We start from the raw sequence: 22,732 nt of genomic DNA on the forward strand, positions 1-22,732 counted from the left end.
ATTGACCTGAAAGCAGGAATGGAAAATACAAGGAGAAAACAGAGCAGTGGGGAAGTTTGTTACTGTGCCTGTCGTTAAAAGCCTGGATTTGCAAGCCTGAGGAATCAGACTTCAAATCTGACTCATCCCATATTGCCTCCATGGTTAGGTGTAAAATGACTTAGTTCATAGATGATGTCCTCCTATACAAATGCCCACACTCTTACAGCACAACAAAGGAAGAGCATCTGCTGCCGAGTAGGTTCCCACTGGTTAGAGATGACCTCATGGGCGGACGCGCACAGCTGCTTTTCTAGATATTGACTTTGAAATTGCTTTCCTTCTTCACGTCTGCCCCCAAGAGGCTGCATCTTATTTAGATTAAAAAAATACTCCTCTAATTTTTAAACCTCCCCCCTCTAAAGTGACTTCATTGTTTTTTCTTAGATAATTTGCTACCCACTACAAACCTGGGCAACTAAAGCTCTTAGTATATGTGTCTAGTACATTTTTACGTTGGCCTTGTTCAGTATGTTTGGTAAACTGATGCTGATTTTAAGTGATGTTTTTGGTCATCAAATGCAAACATCATTGTAATACACCATAGGTGGGAAAAGGTAAAATGTGCCAGTCACTGAAGACAAATGAAGTTCAAACCCTTTCATCTTCTATAGACCTGTAAGTGTATTTACTATTGAAAAACATTCTTCATTAGAATGATCCTTAAAGACAGGAAGCAAAATAACACAAATGTGTGGGGTCTGGTCTCTTTAAGATGTGAATGAGGAGAATGACTTCTTTAAGAGGCAGGGCTGTCTGTCTTGGTGGTGTCTGAGGATGCTCCTGCCTGAGTTTTTGATACAATTAAAGGTAGTTTAAAAGGATTGGGCATTAGACTGGGAAGCAAGAAGGTCATTTGTTTGATTTGCAGTGATTTTGTTATGTCCATGGTTTACATTCTTCCTACAGTCTTTATTTCACAAATGTAAGAGGTGGACATTGCTCACCAAGGCCATCTTGCCTCCATAGGCCCATGGATATTTGCTGTGCCTAGATGATAACTTGATCCTTCCAACTGTCTATCCTGCATTGGAGAAAAGGGTGTCAGTATGCCTGGCCTAGAAATTCCGATAGCCACCTCTGCAGGTGCACAACAGTAATCCCAAACCTGCATGAAAAACTCCAAAGATCTTTAGAGTGGCCAGAGTGTTAATGTATTATGTAATGAACAGGCTGGCTAGAGAAGACAGTGGAACAGGCAAACACGCTTGCTCAAACTAGTGTCAGAGTCAGAGCCCATCAGTCACCAATGGCCTGCCTATGTGTGAAAGATTTTTTCCTCAGTCTACTTGTTCCTTTCATGCATAAAATGAGACACTGAAGCTTATTTTATTCAGTGTTGGTAAAGAAACAAACCAAATGAAAATAGAATAAGATGAGCCCATGGTAACTGCTTTCAATGACAACCCAATATCTTTCAGATGTAATGAACTTGGAGGCGGAAAATGACACAACATTCTTGATACGGATGTGGAATATCTAGGTTTTCATGTGCCTTTTGCTGGCTTGCTGAAAACAAGAATTCCCTCACTTCCTAATCATTTAACAAGCAGTGAGGACAAGCATTGGTACCAGTGCTGTTGCGTGTTCCTTGCTTTCCTTTGGCAAAGTATCTTGTGGGGATATGATGGACCCTAATGAAGTCTCAGTCTTTCTGACATTCACCTTTTCAATCTGTTCTAGATCTGGAGTAACAGAGACAGGAAGGTAATAGTCCTGATTAAGCTAACAATGCTTCTTTAGTTAATCACAAGGTACTGAGACTATGTCCACATCTGCACTGCCTGAGCGCACAGGCTTCTTCTTGGAGACTACATTGGAAAGCAAGACAACTGGGAACTAAATGTATTTAAGAATTTGCCCAGATACATTTTTGTTCTGCTATGATTTTAAGAGAACAAGTCTGGTAAGAACACAGTCTGGTCACAGTACACTGTCGCAAATGCATGAACTCCTAACAGTGCACATGATCAATTTGGTCTGTTTCATTATCCTTGTAAATTAGAGGAGTTGTTCCAGCCAGTGGAGAGGTGTTGATGGCAGGGGGCCACCCACATTCAGGCTGACCTGTTACACTGTGAGGTCTCTACCATGGGAACCACCCACTGCTTGCCGCCTCCATAGCATCTTGCTGGTTTTGCATTTAAATCGAATCACTTTAATTTGGAAGGGTACAGTATGCTTTATCTAACACATGGTTTATAAACTGCACATATACTAGTCTTTTCCATGTGGTCTAGATCTTCAGCCATACCCTTAATCAATATTTTTTTGTTTGTTTGTTTTAAATCAATTTTCTTTTCTTTTCCCCCATTAATAATTTATTTATTCACATTACATCCTGATTGCTGTCCCCCTTTTCTGATTCCTCCTCCACAGTCCCTCTTCCTATATCCCCCTCCTCCTCTGAAAGGGTGGAGGTCAATCTGGAGTATCCTCCAACCTTGTCACATTAAATCTCTCGAGGGCTAGGTGCATCCTCTCCCACTGAGGCCAGACAGGGCAGCACAGTTAGGGGAAAGGACTCCACAGACAGGCAATAGATTTAAGGACAGCTCCTGTTTCAGTTGTTTGGGAACTCACATGAAGACCAAGCTGCACATCTGCTACATGTCAGGGAATGGGGTGGGGATTGGGGCTAGATATAGCCTGTGTACATTTTGGTTGGTGGCTCAGTCTCTGAGAACTCCAAGGGTCCAGGTTAGTTGACTCTGTTGGTCTTCTTGTGAGGTCCCTATCCCCTTAGGGCCCTCAATCCTTCCCTCAACTCTTCCATAAGACTCCCTAAGTTCCGTCCAATGTTTGGTTGTGGGTCTCTGCATCTGTTTCAGTCAGCTGCTGGGTGGAGCTTCTCGGAGGACAGTCAGGTTCCTCTCTGCAAGCATTAGAGTAACATTAGTAGTGTCAGGGATTAGTGCTTGCCTATGGGGTATTTTTCAAATTGGGCCATTATTGGTTGACCATTCTCTCAGTCTATGCTTCATCTTTGTCCCTGAATTTCTTGTAGACAGGACAAATTTTGGGTCAAAAATTTTGTAGATGGGTTGGTGTTCTTATTCCTTCACTAGGGGTCCTGCCTACTACAGGAAGTAGCCTCTTCAGATTTCATATTCCCATGACCGAGTCTCAGATAAGGTCACTCACAGTGACTCCTGGGAGCCTCCCCTGTCTTAGGTCTTTGGCATATCCTAGAGATGATCCTCAGCCCCCAATTCCCACAAGCTGGATAATATTTCATTGTATAAATTAGCCACATTTTCTGTATCCATTCCTCAGTTGAGGAGGATCTTATAGACAAGAAATGACAGCAGGTTTCAAGATCATAAAAATGATGAAATGATATAAGTAAGATCTTATACAACAAGAAACATACTAACCACACCCCCAAAACCATTGGTATTTTTAGATGGGGCCCTTAACATTAGATTTAGTGCTAAACATCAGATTCATTAAAAAAATATAGTGTTTTCCATTGTTCCTCACAAAGCATTTCGATATAGCCAACTTCAAAGACAAAAAAAAAAGGGGTGTGGAATGACAGGGAATAAAACTGAAGACTGAAATTTCATTAGCCTTACTTGATTGAGGCATATTGACTTTTAAATCTGCATTTTGTTGACGATATTGCTGTTTCATTACGTGTCATATTAAAGCATTCTGTTTGGGAGGATATCTATCTATCTATCTATCTATCTATCTATCTATCTATCTATCTATCATCTATCTATCTCTTTCTCTCTTTCTGCCCTGGTGATATCTAGTCATCACAGATTGAGTTAAGATCAGAAAAGAACTGTCCATGAAGACATGCAATAGCTTGAATCTATTGGTGTTTCTTTATAGAACAAGACTTGCTATTTAATTCACCTGCAATGAGAGAGTTTAGAGTGCTAATCTGTGCCCTCGGCAGTATAGTCAATGCTAAGTCTAGTAATACAGTGCTCTGGTATACTTTAAGCTAAGTAGAACGTTCAATCAGGACTAAAGACACTTTCTGGTCTTTGGCCACGGAGTTCTGTAGAACTGTCATGTAAGGTGGGTAGAATTAACTTTCTTGAAGTTCCAAGTATCGCCTTCTTTCAAGTTGTTTTCTTTGGTCCTATGCAGAAGTTATAAATTAGTCCACATGTAACCAATTCATTCCTAATTAAGCTCCCCAAATTCCTACCATTTTGTAATCCTAAGAGAACCGAACAGGTACTGACTGTAGCTACTGTTCTCTATTAGTCAATGTTAAGCTGGTGGGGTCTACTAAGACTGACAGCTTTTCTGGTTTAATATAAATCTTTATTAGTAATGAATACTCAGAATGACACAGTCAGCATGTGCCATCAGGCAAGCTGCTTTTCTTTGTGTCTCTTCATCACACAGAATTTTGATTGGAGCAAATGGATATTCCCAATGTGATCATTTTGAGCACATAATCAAGTAAAGATGGTCAAGTGTCTTGCACCAACGTGTTACCTGATTTTAGTCAAGAAGAATTATTTTCCTTAGTGCCCTTTTGAAAGAAAGTCATATAGTTTTTTGATGAGCTCACAATGTTGTGGAAAAAAAAAAGAGAAACAAAGACTAGACCTGGACATCATGATGATGTCACAAAGGGACTTCTCTGGCTGTCTCTCTTTGAGTGGAAGGGTCAGGATGGTGGAGCTGGGATGTGGGATGAAAGCAGCTGGAGCCTCATCACATTTGACGTGAACCCCTGCTCCCCATTCTTCACCCATGGAAAACAAAGCTAAGAAGCAACACACAAACAGAAAATAATTCATCTTCTAGTTAGTACTCTAAAAATGCCAACATCACTGGCTGCCGACAACAAAGTATCCATCAGTAAACTCTCTTGTTTTTCTTTCCAGTGAGGATTAATCTTGCAATTAAAAAAATCGGGTGCCCATTTTTCTTTCTGTTGTTATTCTTAGCAGAATTAAACCTTCAAGCTTCACTGGTTACTGGATGAAATCTCATTACTTCTGTGTCTCATCAAATTATTTACCTTGCCAGGCATTTGCCACCCTCGTTTCTTTTGGAGTTTCAGCTCAAATTTATTTTAAAGTACAAATGTGTTACCCTTGCCGATGACAAAGTGTTTTAGCAGGGAAACCGAGAAGAAACACATGAAAAACTCATTAGAAAGAGAGAATTTGTTTTTCTAATGCCATTTAGGGTGTGATGAATTTAATGGGGGTGGGGCGCTGATGGAGTACATAGGCATGCAAATCCAATTTGTGGGAAGAGAAATGGTCCCTGCTTCCAAGGATTCTACATTCTCTTTTGCTCAATTGTGGTGCCACATTTGTCTCAGCTTTAACAGGAAATGCATTTGCACATGCATCAATACGTATGGGCTTTACCAAGTTCGCCTTATATAGAACCAGAGTGTCATTATATCATATTTTTCATCATCCCCCACTCTGAGGTGGAAGGAGGGCCATGTACCTGGGCATGAAGCTCATGCATAGGATACATAAGCACCCCACATTTTCGTGTCTGGGTATTTTCTCTCTTTTGATCCCCAACATAGATGGATGACTGCCTGGATAAAATATCTAAAACTGATTGGTGTTATGAGAGTTTTATGTTGAAAGTACATGGAAAGTTTGAAATAGTTTATGATGCTTTTTCCTAGCACATCGTGAGGATTAATACTTGCATAATAAGCATGTAACAAAGAATAATCATGTTTTAAGAAAAATCCATTAAATTATAACATACCGGAAAGCTCTCTATATTAGATTACTAAGGATAATTAGACATGATCAGGAGAATGAGGGTGCCATTTGAGAGGATGATCTTGAAATTCAGGCATTACGTATGATTCTGCAGTTAGGAATCTTGCTAATTGAGCCTATATGAGGTTTAGCTTGCAGACTGTAAAAAGTTCATTGGTACCATTTATCACTTAGGATTAAACATGAATGACATATGTGTGTGCATAATTCTATCTATCTATCTATCATCTATCTATCTATCAATTTTCATTTGAGAAGATGGAAGAATCCTTGCAATTGTCTAATTTTATGTGTGGCTTCAATGTAGTAACAACAGAACTGTTGTTTGTCTATATAGTCATAGACTCGAGGCCACGCTTCCCTCCTTAGGAGCCTGGGCGAGGGAGGGCCCCAGCATTACACTCAGAGAAGACAATTTCAGTTAGCATTTGTGTGTGAGGATTTTTGTCTCATCCAAGTATCCAATGACAGTAATGGAACCTGAAAGAAAAAGAAATGAACTATCATGAAGCAGAGAAAAGGAAAAGGCCAGTAATCAAAGAGGCTGAGGAGATACCTTTTGTAAGAAGACCAGCAACAGCATAAGCTGAACTCTTGGACCTGCAGAGATAGCAACAGGTGGAAAAGAGAATCATAGGGCAGAACTCTAAATGGTAGAGGAACTAGAAAGTTCTAGGAACCTGAGGCCTGCGTCAATGATGGGGTGAAGACTAGGGGTCTAACTGTGGGTCTCCTGTTAGAACTTTTATATGAAAGTCTTTCTCATTTGAGCTCTTAGGCAACCACCTTCTTTGCCTCTTACTGGTCACACACTCCCTCCCTATGTAATTCAAACTACAAGAAATAAAAAAAGACATAAAAATGGATATCGAAGAGTTTTCTCTGAATCAGTTGACAGTTCAAAGAAAGTAAGTAGACTAAAAAAGGGGGGTGGGAGGATGAGCAGCTGGACACTGGAGGAAAGTTACCTAGAGCTGAGTATTAATAACTGTGTTTATCTGTGGATAGGTCATCCATGTTAGCCTCTTTTAGGCTCAGGAGAGGAAGGGTCAGAAAAAATTAAGTACTGATGTACAGAGAGAATTGCTTACGAGTTGTATAGAAGCATTAATAAAAAAGCCTATGGCCAATGAGATGATGTAGGAAATAAATGGGCGTTTTGGCAGAGAGAGAGAGAGAGAGGGAGAGAGAGAGAGAGATTGAAAAAAGAGAGTGTTTCTGGAAAAGAGTCAGATGCAGGAGATTCATCCAGAACAATGGAAGAGACAAACTCATGACACTGAAAAGGTTACCAGCCAAGTGGCATTCATAGAACAAATGGACAGATTCATCCAGACACAGAAGATGGTCACATAAAACTGAGGAGCGGTAACCAACTGTGAGGAAGCCACAGAAGAATTTAAAGGGTTATATAAGTTATGAGCTAGTTGGGGAACAAGCCAAAGTTATCGGCCAAGGCATTGCATCATTTGCTTTATATATTCTCAGATTCATTATCTCTGGGAACAGAGAGTCCGGGTGAAAAGCCAGCAGTTATACTATTGTATGTGGAGGAGACTACAGAATTCTGAGTCCTGGATATGACATGACTGTTGCACACAGAAACACACAGGAGCTGTGGTTACCCGTGCAAGGTCAAGCCAGTCAAAATTTCAGCCTGGGTGGAATAGAGGTCATGGGACCCATGCTAGCTGAGGAACTATTGGCAGTTCATGACACAGTAGTGTTGTTATACTGACCAATAACACTTAGTGTATTTGAAAATACCTAGAAGATAAGATTCTGAATTTTGTCATCAGAAAGAAACAATCAATGACTGAAGTGATAGATATGCTAATACCTTAACCATAACCAGTGCACACTGTCAACTTTCCTCAGACATGAATAATTATTATGTCAATGAAAAATAAAAACAGAAAATATTAATTACTACTATCTATCAATATCTGTGTCTGTCTATACCTATGTCAACATATTTAGAAAGAGAAATAGAGAGATAAAAGTGACTAGAGACAGAGATGATTGACCATAGAGATAGTGATAGAGACAGAGAGTCAGGCTTAATTTTGGCAGAAATCCAGAGAAACATTTAAGTCATTTACCTGGGTTAGGTCCTGCAGTTGGGAAGCTCTCCTTCTTATGGTACAGATATTTTAGCTGCCTGGTTCATACCCAAAGTAAAGGAAGACATGGATTTCAAGAAAGACAAGCAACTCCTGTAGAAGAAAGAACAAAAGTAGTGATAATAAGTTCTTGGTGAGAAAAACCAGAATTTGATGTCGATGAAACATCCACTACCTGATCTTTTAAAAAGGAAAGGAAAGGGAAATCACTGTTAATCATCACCCCTCTTCCCTCTATAAAGGAACATGCAGCTGATGTAATCAGTCCTCATCAGCATTGGCGAATGTGTCCTTCCTACACAGAGAAACAAAAGTGACCTCCTGGAAATGTAAATGCCAGCATCTGGTTTCAAGATGGTGACTGCATTCTGGTGTTTGGACTCATCTCCCTAATAGTGCCTGGAGTGAAGCTAATATAAAGATGGGGTCTCCTGTACCTAGCAGTGAAACCCACAGATTAAGCTGCTGCCTGTAGATCTCATTTCCTCCATAACAAGACCCAGGGAAACCTACCACATGACCCAGGGAAACCTACCACATGACCCAGGGAAACCTACCACATGACCCAGGGACACCTACCACATGACCCAGGGAAACCTACCACATGACCCAGGGAAACCTACCACATGACCCAGGGACACCTACCACATGACCCAGGGAAACCTACCACATGACCCAGGGACACCTACCACATGACCCAGGGACACCTACCACATGTGTTCTTTCCTTGACCTCAGCACCAATAGCCTCCTCACACTGTTGCCCATCTTGAATCTACATGGATTTAACGATATTATTTTTCCTTTCTCTGTTGCCTCTAGGGCATCCTCATTTCACACCAATTTCTCCTGTCTTCTCAGCATTCTATGGCCCCTTTCATTACCTTCTGCTGTCCCTTCACAGACTCTGACATTGTCCCCATGGTTCTTCTATTCTGATCAGTTATATCCTGCTGCACTCACTCTGAAGATTCTCACGCTGTCCTGTTGCTCCATCGGAAGCCTGCATGTCCTGTGATGTGTGACTTTCCTCATTGTGATCCTAGGGGCTAACTTTCAACCCCAAGCATGATTTCAAGAAATGCCCTTCAGTTCTTTCAATTTTAACCCACTCTTCTCCCTGTGCCTTAAAATCTTGTCAGGTTGTGTAATTCCCCTTTAATTCTGAGGTTCCATGTTTTTATTCACAACCACTCTTATAGACACTTATTTTCCCAGTGATGATCTCAAGGAACATTCATGTAACCATTGCAACACACAGGCTTGTGATTTCTTTGACTCCTCACCTTTAAGGATAATGTTCTTGGTCTTTGCCCAGTCATAGCATAATGTTATGGTCATTTTGTAGAGCTTATCATTTTTAATGAATACAAGTTTTCATGGACTCAGATGCATACACTGACACAACCAATTAGTATATCTAACTTCATCGATGCTTTAACAACATTTCAATGCTCTATAGATCATTGATTCTTAGCCCTCTAATTTTCACTTTTTCATATCTTCTTCCCCTTCTTTAATGCCACAGCCACGGCAGAAGAGGTACCACACCGAATAAAGGTGCTTGCTATAAAGCTTGATGTCAGTTTAATCCGGGACTGACATGGCAGAAGGAGAGAGAAGACAGCCATCTCATGAAAGTTGTCTCTGATTTCCACGTGCGTGTCATGTCATATACAATGGCCTCCCCCCACAATAAATATGTAAAATATAATAAAATTAAAATTAAAATAGGAGTCAGTCTCTACAATTTCCTGAAAATAAGCTTGGCTTCTCTGCTCCATTTTTTTCTCTGATTCTTATTTGATAAAAATCTCAACTATGGCCTGCAAAAAGAAACAGGAGAGAGCATATGTCAGCAGCTTGACAGCACACATAAAAGCTGTAGAACAAAAATAAATAAATAAAGCCAAGAGGAGGAGAAGGCAGGAAATAATCAAACTCAGAACTGAAATCAACCAAGTAGAAACAGAAAGGACTATGCAAAGAAGTAACAAAACCAGGAGCTGGTTCTTTGAGAAAATCAACAAGATAGATAAACCCTTAGCCAGATTAACCAGTGGTCACAGAGAGTGTATCCAAATTTACAAAATCAAAAACGAAAAGGGAGATATAACAACAGAATCTGAAGAAATTAAAAAAATCATCAGATCCTACTACAAAAGCCTATATTCAACAAAACTGGAAAATCTGGAGGAAATGGACAATTTTCTAGACAGATATCAGGTACCAAAGTTAAATTAGGAACAAATGAACCATGTAAACAACCCCATAATTCCTAAAGAAATAGAAGCAGTTATTAAAAGTCTCCCAACAAAAAAGACCTTCAAAGAAGACCTCATACCAATACTGTCCAAACTATTCCACAAAATAGAAACAGATGGAGCTCTACCAAATTCCTTCTATGAAGCCATAATAACTCTTATACTGAAACCACACAAAGACCCAACATAGAAAGAGAACTTCAGGCCAATTTCCCTTATGAATATTGACATAAAAATACTCAATAAAATTCTGGCAAACCGAATCCAAGAACACATCAAAACAATCATCCATCATGATCAAGTAGGCTTCATCCAATATATGCAGGGATGGTTTAATATATGAAAATCCATCAATGTAATCCACTATATAAACAAACTCAAATATAAGAAACACATAGTCATTTCATTAGATACTGCGAAAGCATTTGACAAAATTCAACACCCCTTCATGATAAAAGCCTTGGAAAGGTCAGGAATACAAGGTCCATATCTAAACATAGTAAAAGCAATATACAGCAAACCAGTAGCTACCATCAAACTAAATGGAGAGAAACTTGAAGCAATCCCACTAAAATCAGGGACTAGACAAGGCTGCCCACTCTCTCCCTACTTATTCAATATAGTACTTGAAGCCTTAGCCAGAGCAATCAGTCAGTGAAAGGAGATCAAAGGGATACAAATTGGAAGGGAAGAAATCAAAATATTACTATTTGCAGACGATATGGTAGTGAACTTAAACGACCCCAAAAGTTCCACCAGAGAACTACTTAACCTGATAAACAATTTCAGCAAAGTGTCAGGGTATAATTAACGCAAACAAATCAGTAGATAAACAAGCTGAGAAAGAAATTAAGGAAATGACATCCTTCAAAATAGTACCAAATAATATCAAATATCTTGGTGTGACTTTAACCAAGCATGTGAAAGATCTGTATGATAAGAACTTCAAGTCTCTGAAGAAAGAAATTGAGGAAGATCTTAGAAGATGGAAAGATCTTCATGCTCATGGATTGGCAGGATTAATATAGTTAAGATGGCCATTTTGCCAAGAGAAATCTACAGAGTCAATGCAATCTGCATCAAAATTCCTACTCCATTCTTTATAGATATAGAAAGAGCAATTTGCAAATTCATTTGGAATAACAAAAAACCCAGGATGCGAAAACTATACAATAAAAGAACTTCTGGGGGAATTACCATCCCTGATTCAAGCAGTATTACAGAGCAATAGTCATAAAAACTGTATGGTATTGGTACAGAGACAGGCAGATAGATCAGTGGAACAGAGTTGAAGACCCAGAAATGAACCCATACACCTATAGTCACTTGATATTTGACAAAGGAGCTAAAACCATCCAATGGAAGAAAGATAGCATTTTCAACAAATGGTGCTGGTTCAACTGGAGGTTAGCATGTAGAAGAATGCAAATTGATCCATTCTTATCAACATATACAAAGCTTAAGTTCAAGTGGATCAAGGACCTCCACATCAAACCATATACACTCAAACTAACAGAAGAAAAAGTGGGGAAGAGCTTCAAACACATGGTCACTGGGGAAATTTTTCTGAACAAAACACCAACGGTTTATGCTCTAAGATCAAGAATCGACAAATGGGACCTCATAAAACTGCAAAGCTTTTGTAAAGCAAAAGACACTGTCATTAGGACAAACTGGCAACCAACAGATTGGGAAACGATCTTTACCAACCCTACATCTGATAGAGGGCTAATATACAAAGAACTCAAGAAGTTAGACTCCAGAGAGCCAAATAACCATTACGAAATGGGGTACAGAGTTAAACAAAAATTCTCAGCAGAGGATTATTGAATGGCCAAAAAGCACCTAAAGAAATGTTCAACATCTTTAGTCATCAGGGAAATGCAAATCAAAATAACCCTGAGATTCCACCTCACGCCAATCAGAATGGATAGTATAAAAAATTCAGGTGACAGCAGATGCTGGCGAGGATGTGGAGAAAGAGGAGCACTCCTCCATTGTTGGAGGGATTCCAAATTGGTACAACCACTCTGGAAATCAGTCTGGAGTTTCCTCAGAAAATTGGACATTTCACTACCTGAGGACCCAACTATACCTCTCTTGGGCATATACCCAAAGGATGCTCCAATATACAAAAACGACACATGCTCCACTATGTTCATAGCAGCCTTATTTGTAATAGCCAGAAGCTGGAAATATCCCAGATGCCCTTCAACAGAGGAATGGATTAAAAAAATGTGGTACATCTACACAATGGAGTACTACTCAGCTATCAAAAACAATGACTTCATGAAATTCATAGGCAAATGGAATTAACTAGAAAATATCATCCTGAGTGAGGTTACACAATCACAGAAAAACACACTTGGCATGCACTCATTGATAAGTGGCTATTAGCCAAAAAGCTCAAATTACCCACGATGCAATCCACAGACCACAGGAAGCTCAAGAAGAAGGATGACCAAAATACAGATGCTCCCACTCCTTCTTAAAAGGGGAAAAATATGCATAGGAGGGGATATGGAAGCAAAGTTTATAGCAGCGATTCAAGGAATGGCCATTCAGAGCCTTACCCATATGTGGCCCATACATATACAGCAACCAAAACTAGATAAGATTGATGAAGCTAAAAAATGCATGCTGAAATGGACTGGATATAGATCTCCCCTGAGAGACACATCCAGAGCATGTCCAATACAGAGGTCAGTGCTAGCAGCAAACCACTGAACTGAGAATAGGACCCCCTTGGGGGGGAATCAGAGGAAGTATTGAAAGAGTTGAAGGAGCTTGCAACCCCATAAAAGCAACAATGCCAACCAACCAGAGTTCCCAGGGACTAAACGACTACCAAAAGACTACACATGAACTGATGCAGGGCTCCAACTGCATATGGAGCAGAGAATAGCCATGTTGGAACACTAGGGGAAGGGGAAGCCCTTGGTCTTGCCAAGGTTGTATCCCCAGTGCAGGGGAATATGGGGGCAATAAGTGGGATGTATAGGGGGAATAACCGTATGGGGGAGGGGAAGGGGAAGGAATGGGGACAGGAAACCGGGAAGGGGAATAACGTTTGAAATGTAAGTAAAGAAATATATGTAATATATATATATATATATATATATATATATATACATATATATATATAAATCTCAACTATGACTATATCAATATTTTTCCCATACTGTGGATGTCACTGGAGTTAAACTTGTAGATTTTATTGTTCTCATTTCAAATTAGAAGGAAAACCTTCATCCCAGCCTCAAGCGTGGTTGGAAGTTGCATCATCGTCCTCTAGTTGGTACTCTCTTCCTTTAGTGGTGCTTTTATGGCCTTTCTCGTCTCAGTTTCCTTCATCTCTGTCCCATCTCTCTCAGCTGATCACTTCACCCCTGCTTCCCTTGGAAAAACAAAAACAAACCAGGAGATAGAATCTATGGATTACCGAATCTGTGTCCATCTGCATCTCCCGTAACTAATTCTTGTGACTCTGATTTTTATTTATTACATAATGTCAAGCACTTTGCAATATGACTGGGGAACCTTGCTCCGTTCTGGTTTTCCTAGTATTCACAGTCTAGGTGCCAGGCCTTGCAGTCTTTTGGGAAGGTGTGATCCAACTTCATTTCAACAGAGAGAGGATACGTTCATTATCTCTGCCCTTGTTATGTACTCGGGGTTCAAAGCTAGCAAACTCTCTTCAGCTTTCACCCCCCCTGACAGCAGAGAGGAGAATTAAGCAAAGTGTAATTATGCAAATCAGACAGTATTGAGTTTACCTTATAATCATAAAGAAAAAAAAGTGTGACCTTGCTAATTCAGAAAACGATTAAGACTTCTGATGGAGAGACTAGTGGCTGCAGTAAGGAGCTGGCTGTTTCATGCAGATGGCACAGTGCCATCTGCTGGCTTGCCAACTCTGGGTTGAGAGATGATCCCTCCAGAAAGCATGGGGACTCTGCTTGTCTATGATGTCTAACTTCGAAATTCCTTAAAGTATAACCTTATTCAAATCAACAAAGAGAAGGAATCTAATGTTTTGAAATCAGTCATTATCCTCTTGTGGCTTTTTATTAGTGTATCGCATCCTTTGAGAATTCCTTACACGCATATAATGCATTTCATACAGATTAATCACTCCCACTTCTGCTCTCCAACTTCTCCCAGATTCCCCCCGTGATTGCCTCCTGAATGCAATTCCTCTTTTCATCTGTTCTGACCACAGGTGTGAGGCCGTCTGCTGGAACAGGGTCAACCTACCAGCAACTACATATCTAAGGAAAAGTAACTCTCCCTCCCTTACCAGCCACCAACAGTTGACAGAGCCTCAGAAAGTAGTGGGGGGCTCATGAGCTCCGCCCCACCCTATGCTAGAATGCTGACTGGCTTGTTCTTGTCTAGGCAACTAGGTCTGCTAGGCCACCAGGGGCTGTATGGATTTTTCAAACATTTTGAGTCTTAGTTATCCCAACTCCCATTCTTCCTCTGTCCGTCCATCTCTTTGAGAACAAAGAGACGGGCTAGAAATGACCTGGGTCAAACTGTTCTGAGTTGCAATGATAAGACTGAGGTATTGAGACTGCATGTGCCTTTTCACAGTGACACTATGATACATCCGTGTTAATATTTTATTCCCTATGTTTTCCCTCCTAGTTGGCTGGTTATGTACAAGACAGTATGTTATGTATGATATGTAACACATATATATTATATACATATTAAGAGTGTTTAACAGTCTATCAGTGGCTTATTATGAATATTCTAGCCTATTTTCCCTTTTCATTTTACTGATGAAAACTACAAAAAGATACCTTTACTGTTACAGGCTGTAACTTTAACTTTTTTTCAAACTTTATTTTTAATGATGGTTCTTAAACACTCTAATCTCCCTTGTAGTCCACCATCCATAATGGAAAAGTAAGGATGTAGGGCACAGGGGTAGGGGGTGGTGGACCTTTTAAGAAAGGTTCTTTGGAGAAACTCCCATCTGTTTTGTCTGCAAATCAGCAGTTCAGTTTACATGTTAGCAGGTAATACATTTCTATTCATTTGCAAACACTTCACAGATACACCAGCAGCCTAGTTTGGTAGAATCAGGATAGCAGCAGCAGTGACATGATCTAGAAGAGAAAGGCAGGCCTCCACCTCTGCTCAAGTCACCAGGTGGGACCTGGAGGGACACCAGGAGTTCTCTGCTGTGCCTCTCTCGGGGAAGAAAAGATCAGCAAAGACTTGAGACTCACAAGCATTGCATAGCCAGCTGTACCAATAAGCCAAGCTCTGTTCCTGTCACTCACTGGAGTCCTATTTATAACCTCCAAACATCACGTGTCCTCCATGTGCCGTGTCCCAGCACAGGTCTTGCCTCAGCACGTGCATCATATCAGCCATGGCATCCCAGCAAATGCAGCTCAACTATGCAGTGTAAGGCAGAGCAATACATGCATGTTGTTAGCAAAGAATCCTTCATCATATGTCCTTTCAGGTGATTGCTTTAGCAGAGTATCCTATTTCCTGTGTCTCCTTCTGTGAAACCTTCCTTCATAAATCAGCATTAGCCTTTCACATATGTGTCCACTTCAGCTAAAAGTTCCTTCATGTGTTTGCCCCAGCAAAATACCATCCAACTGAGTTCCAGAGAACCCTTAAAGTTCCCACTTTAAAAGGCCATTACTTTTTTCTTTATTTAATGTTGCTCAGAAAGATTTCCTCAAACATAAATGTTACTGGTTAACCACAGAATAAGGTAAAAACAGAACAAATAGTTAAACTATATATCATGAATTCTTGATAGCTTAAATAATAAATATTACACTTTCTCAAGGGTTTTCTTACAAAAGCTGGAATACCATAAGCTTAGTTCTCTCTTAATGTCTGGAAAATTGCTTGCTGATGTTGCTAAATGCATGGCATGGTAACATTGACAGATGCTTTCATATTGTGTTGCTTGAGGACCATGATGATTAGAGGGCTATGCTTTGAAATGTGCAAACATGAGGCTAGATATTTAACTGGCTTGGCAGATCTTATTTGTCAGTAGTTTGATGGAAGCATATTCAGATGCTATTTGAAAATATGTATCCCATGAGGCAGTAAATGTTTCTCTATTCAGAAAAGATAAAAATGCCTATTGTGACAGGACAATATGTTTGTACTTACAAGTAACTTGTAAATGATACATTATTATTTTACTCCTTCAAAACATACTAATTTAATTCCTAGAATATCATTTTGGACTTGTTTATGTGAATATATACATATATATATATATTATATTCTATCCTATGTTACCACATGACAACCATGCTAGAGATTGCTATCACATAAATAAAAGTGCTCAAGAATCTAGGACAGACCAGTTATAGTCACCACTAGATGAAAACTTCTGCTTAGGCCTCTCAAATCCTGGGATTACAGATGTGTGTCCCCATGCCCAGAGCAATATATTAGTCTTTTATTTACTAACTCCACATTCTTTGAATATTTTGTTGTCTCATTCATGCAAATCTTTCCATGTCTTGATGTGCTCCCAACAAACCTATTGGTGAAAGTGTCTCACTAACATTTAAATGATTTTTGGCTCTGATCTATAGAACATCATCAGCTGGCTCATCACCTAGATATATTACAACTCCAAATCAAAATTGACAATGGATAGAATTGGCTTCAGAACAGAGCAGGTGAATTATCTTGATTTAATACATACAAGGAGAATATTTTGAGACAAAAGCTGCCAAGATAGTAATTTCCTAGGTAGACTTTTAAGTTTTATTTTTGTTTCTAAGTCAATTTCAGACATTAATGGTGTGTTCCTTGACCAGTAATGAAGACAAACTTGCTCAGCTCCCAAGTGAAAGGATGACTATCTGTAACCAGCCACAAAACCTGAGTCACTTAATATTACTGAGTGAGACAACCAGAACTTGGTGGTGGTGGTGGTGAAGTGGGCTTTTTGTGAAGGAAACTGTTTATAAATGATCTCTGATGGTAGGAAAAGCACAGAGATGCCCACCTGAATGTGATCCAGTGGGAAACAGAAAGGGTAGTTTTCACAATAGGAGTGAGTGCTGCGTCAAAACTGAACAGAAATGTTTGGGAGGGGTTTTCTGAGATCTGTGTCTGGACGTTTATAACTCCTAATTGTGTGAGGATGTATGAGCTCTGAACATCGCGGTGGTCACACGTGGTTCTAGACATGACTCTTTAAATCAACGGCATAAGTCCTTACAAGGAGCCTAGTCTGAACCATCATCAACATGAACTAAACTCCAGCATAGGTTGTAGAAAGGTACAGGGCTTTAGCACCTCATGTGTAGACACATAGTTTATATGTCACAAATTGACACTTGTGCTTCATGCAGCTTTTATACTCATACATCTTTAAAGGCACCATAGAATAGTAGAGATGATGATGACATCTAGAGCATGGACACTCCTGAAGATCTTGTCGCAGGGCACAGAATCAACACACATTGAAAGGCCTTAATCGTATCCACTAAAGAAGCCGGGATCAATTTTACTTGAATACTTAGTGACAGACCCCAAATAATATATATGTTGTTTTTACCTTCTTATTACATTATTTTTCTTTTAAAATTGGAGCTATAATTTCATTTTCAGATCTTGTATCACTGGATATGTGATAAAATACCCTTAAATGTTAGAGACATTCTTTTTTTTTTTTTTTTTTTTTTTTTGTTAGAGACATTCTTGTGCCTGTATCAGTCTCAGTATGGTTACCAGCATGGCCTTCATACAGCTAGGTATTTAGAAGCTTTTTTTTCTGTTTTTTTTAGATTTAGGATTTAATATTCTTGGGCATTTAACATGTAAATTTATAGTATTTAATATGTTTTTTTTGGTGTGGTTGAATGTCCTTCCTAAACCATCTATGTTAGAACAAATGGTAGAATTTCCCATCTTTGAGCTTTTAAATATTCTATTGTATATTGATACCACATTTTCTTTCTAAGAGATTGAATAATGTATAGTCAACATACATTCATTTTTTTTCTTTTTTTTTTTCTTGGTGAGTTCTGAGTACCTCATTCTGTAGCTACGAGCTTTTCTACCTGGTTTCTTTGTTCCCACAATAACAACTCTGAGACTTATTTATGAATAAATGCCTAAGCCACAAGCTTTGGCTTGTTTTCCAAATAGCTTGTAACTTATGCAACCCATTTATTCTATTCTATGTCTGCCACATGGCTAGTCACTTCTCCTCAGTTTTTCTGTTTCCTCTGAGTTGGGGTGAAATCTGCTCTTGACTCTTTCCAAGAGTTCCTTTCTTTTGCCGATGTCCTGCCTTCCTGTCCTGCCTTCCTGTCCTGTCCCGTCCTTCTCATCCTGTCTCAGCTCACTGGCCATCAGATTTTTATTGACAGGTGATGCTTCTACACAGTGCCCAAGAGATTGTCTCTGCAAAATGTTCTGAGTCTAACACATTATTCCTGGTTGTCCATCTTTCTGCCTTTTCACTTTGTTAGTTGATGGTGACTTTGAGCTTGCCATCCCTGAAATGCTCTCATTACGAAGTTGTGCTGCGTCGTCTGCTTGGGGTTGGCTCCTTTCTCTTTCCCTTCTGTCTGGAAAATATCCATGCACTCATGAACTTCAGTGAAACCACCTAGGTGCTCCAGTCTACTTCTTTAAATGTGTGGTTCAGGGACCGATTTATTCCACCCACTTCTGGGTGCACGCTTCCTGTTAGTTTGCACAACCTTAGGGCAAGAGCTAAATCTAAGCGGCATCTTGCTGCATGCCCCTAAGCATGGACGAGGGGCACATGGGGTTGTTATCAGTTATGACTTCATCCCATCTGAAACAGAACATTAATTTAATAATGTGTGAAGACACAGGAAAGGCCATACAGTGGAATCTGGTACACACAGTCTAGCTGACATGAGTTTGTTTAGCTCCTGTAAATTTCTTCTGTTAAAAAGTCATTGTATCTAATCAATCAGTAATTGAACAGTACTCAGAGTGTCCTTGGTGCTTTAATTCTCATCTCTATTTGGCCTAGCTGATTGTATCACTGAGGAGATATCAGGTTCTTCGTTTAAATATTCCTTCAGGGGAATAGCAATTTGGGAATTATGGAGTCCCTTCCTTCTCCCTAACTTTGCTGCCAGGTGATGAGTTAGAATAAGAGAAAGCCCTAAGCCAAATAACATCTTTACATTATGTGTTACTGAGTGGCCACAAACATTTACAAGATGAATTACCAGGCAGTTCCGTTATGTGCTGCAGGCACACAGATGGTTTCCAAAGTTTAAAGTGGCCTTCCCATGTCAGCAATGGCCTCTGACTTAACACTGAATCTAATCAAAGGACCTCCATGAACGGAAGATATATACGCACTCTACATACAACAGGCTATTCTGATGGCACTGGAGTTTCCATCCTCCCTGGTTTCTTTTATTCCATCCCGAGTGAAACAGAATCATTCCTGTGACTGTTGGTATTTGATGATTACACGTTTTGTGCTATTTTACACTACCTGCTGGCCTTAGGAATTCCTTAAATATTGGCAGACATTTTTATACCTACACCACACAACCTGCAAGGATCACTGGCATGTGTAATCACAGACACAGTACAGCGACGTCCTTGTAATTGTCACTGTCAGCCCCATCCATATCTGAGTCTCACCTTAGTCTTTGAACAAAAGACGTCTTTGTATCACAGCTAATACTCAATTAAAATTAACAGCTTTTTATTTGCTATTTTATTACTGACAGAAGGCTCAACATCTGGGCTTCGTTTTAGTAATCCTCATTGTCAGTTTGCTCATGATCTGGTGGATTCATGACCTGTTGTTTAGTTGTCTTCTAAAAAATGTATCTTGGGCAAGTATGTTGAACAACTGACATGAGAATAGCAAATCTCTCCCTTTCTTTCATTCAAAGGAAATAGCAAAACGTGTCTTGTTCCTGGAACCTGACACTCTGTGGGAGGAAGTCTCAGTCTACAGAACGAGTCATCTCTCATCATCATGAAGTACTTCACATAAAACATTAAAATGAACTGCTACAAAACAAAACAAAGAAAACCCCCAAAGTGTTATACAGAGGATGTGAGTATATATTTTCACTGCGTGATCAAGTGAGTAAGTCTCAACTTGGATTTAGTGACTTCAGCATTCAAACTTGCCAATCCTCTTTCTTATTGGCATTTACTAATATTGTTGTTAATATTTGAATTTGGTTCTTATGTCTCTCAACATTACAAAGTTGTAATGTTTGTTGTTAAAACAAACTATTTCTTCTCTATTTAGAAGCCCGCAGAGCCTGGAAGACTCTGTTAAATTAAATGTTGGAGTAACCTATTGTGTCAAACTTAACTCTGATCTGATAGGTCACTTACGTTGGGAATTTAATTTTACAAACATTATCTGTTTGTCACACCGCTTTATTCATCCCATGAAAATTTAGTCTTCAGAACTACAATAGTTAGAACAATATCTGCATGCTTCATTTAAGAAAAAAAATTGAGCCGCAATGTGATTTTCAGAAGCTTAAATACTGCTTTGAAAATATAGATCTGGAAGTTTATGAAGGCCAAATTCAACCAGGAACTCCATTTACACTTCCAGAGACTTATCCCTAAAGAGCAGAAAAGTTTGTTGTTGCTTGTTCTCTTGAAAGCTGAATTACTTTATATGCCCAATTATTTTTAATCAGAATTGTCATTTTGTTTCATTAAGTAGATCTCAAAGATGATAAAAATAGATGGATTGGTTGCATCATAGCTGAGGACCCAGAAGGTAACAACCCAGGCTTAGTATCCTGAGGAGCATTTGGGTCAGCAAGTTCAAATGTTCCTGGTAGAATGCGTGTGAAGGCCAGGCCATGAGCGAGGCAGTTTCTCAGGGTAACAGATTCTTGTCTTGAATGTAAATAGTAAGTTTACATTCAAATTTGTGTCATCCCTGTGACATTTCCTGAGCTCCACATCCCTCTCAGCATCAACTATGATCAGTCTTCTTAAACAAGATGCTCCAAGTAGTTATGAGAGAAGGCAAGGTCTCTTTGGAACTACAAGTAGTTGCTGGGTTCAAGCACCAGTTACAGAATAGGGTTCTGAGAGATGCTGTAAAGGAACCTAAGTTCTCTTACGGGCCTGGGTTTGCATTGAATATGTTATCACTCCCAAACCAAACTGAGTCTGACGTACAAGGTAAAAAGACATTGTCTACCTGCTGATGGAAGGAGATAAAAGTCACATCTTAGGAGTTTATATGTATTAAAAGGATGAAAAATTTGGTTATTTTCAATTTCCTTACTGTCTACCCTCTTAGTTTATTTATTTATTCACTTTATATCCTGGTCACAGTTCCCCATTCCTCCTCTCCTCCGAGTACCACCCTTATACATTCCTCCCCACAGTGTTCTCTCTTCTTCCCAGAGAAGGAGCAGCCCTGCTTTGGGTACCTGCTGCCCACCATCAAGTTGTAGCAGGACTAAGCTCATCTTCTCCCATTGAGGCCAGAAAAGGCAATCCGGCTAGGGGAAGGGATCCAAGGCAGGCAGCAGAGCAAGCCAGAATCAGCCCACACACCCTTCAAGCTTCAATTGTTAGGGAACTCACATGAAGATCCAGCTACACATCTGCTACAAGTGTGTAGGGGGCCTAGGTTCAGCCCAGCATACTCTTTGGTTGGTTGCTCAGTTTCTGTGAGTTCCAATGGGCCCAGGTTAGTTGGCTCTGTAGGTCTTCTTGTGGTTTTCTGACCCCTCTAGTTCCCTCAATACTATCCTTCCATTCTTCCAAAAGTCTCCCCTGGCTCTGCTTGATGTTTGGCTGTGGTTCTCTGCATCCTGTCTGCAAGCATAGCAGAGTATCATTAATAGTGTCAGGGTTTGGCTCTCTCACATGGGATAGATGGTTCTCAGGTTGGGTCAGTCATTGGTTGGCCATTCCCTCAATCTCTGCTCCATCTTTAGCCTTCGGTAGGACAAATTTTGGGTCAAAGACTTTGTGGGTGGGTTGATGTCACCATCCCTTCTTCCTGTCCTGGAAGTGTTCCATCTTTGCGAAGAGACACCATAACCATGGCAAATCTTATAAAAGAAAGCATTTATCTGGGGCTTGATTACAGTTCAGAGGGTTACTCCATTGTCATTATCACAGAAAGCATGGCCGTACATACGAAGAGATACTGGAGATGTAGCTGAGAGTTCTATACCTGGATCTGGAGACTGCAAGAGGACACTAGGCTTGGCCTAGGCTTTTGAAATCTCTATGCCCACCCTCATGAAACTCTTCTTCCAACAAGGCCACACTTTCTAATCCTTTCAAATGCTGCCACTCTCTAAGCATTTAAACATATGAACCTATGGGGGTCATTCTTATTCAAACCACACACTTAACACGTAAAAGTACCATTTAAGAAAACGAGTGAGAAGGGAATGAGTATTATACTTAATAGTTTTTCCTCAAATTTTCATGTGAAAAGGAACCATTTTGAAGCAAATTCTTAGATTATAACTTTTATCATCATGAAACTAAGCCCGGCTTTGTAGAATCTTTACGAAAATGTTTTGCTTTCTCCCTTAAGTCTTCTGGAGTTGAACCCA

This window comes from Rattus norvegicus, chromosome 1 (assembly GCF_021556685.1).
Source record: "Rattus norvegicus strain SHRSP/BbbUtx chromosome 1, alternate assembly SHRSP_T2T, whole genome shotgun sequence".
Taxonomy (NCBI): domain Eukaryota; kingdom Metazoa; phylum Chordata; class Mammalia; order Rodentia; family Muridae; genus Rattus; species Rattus norvegicus.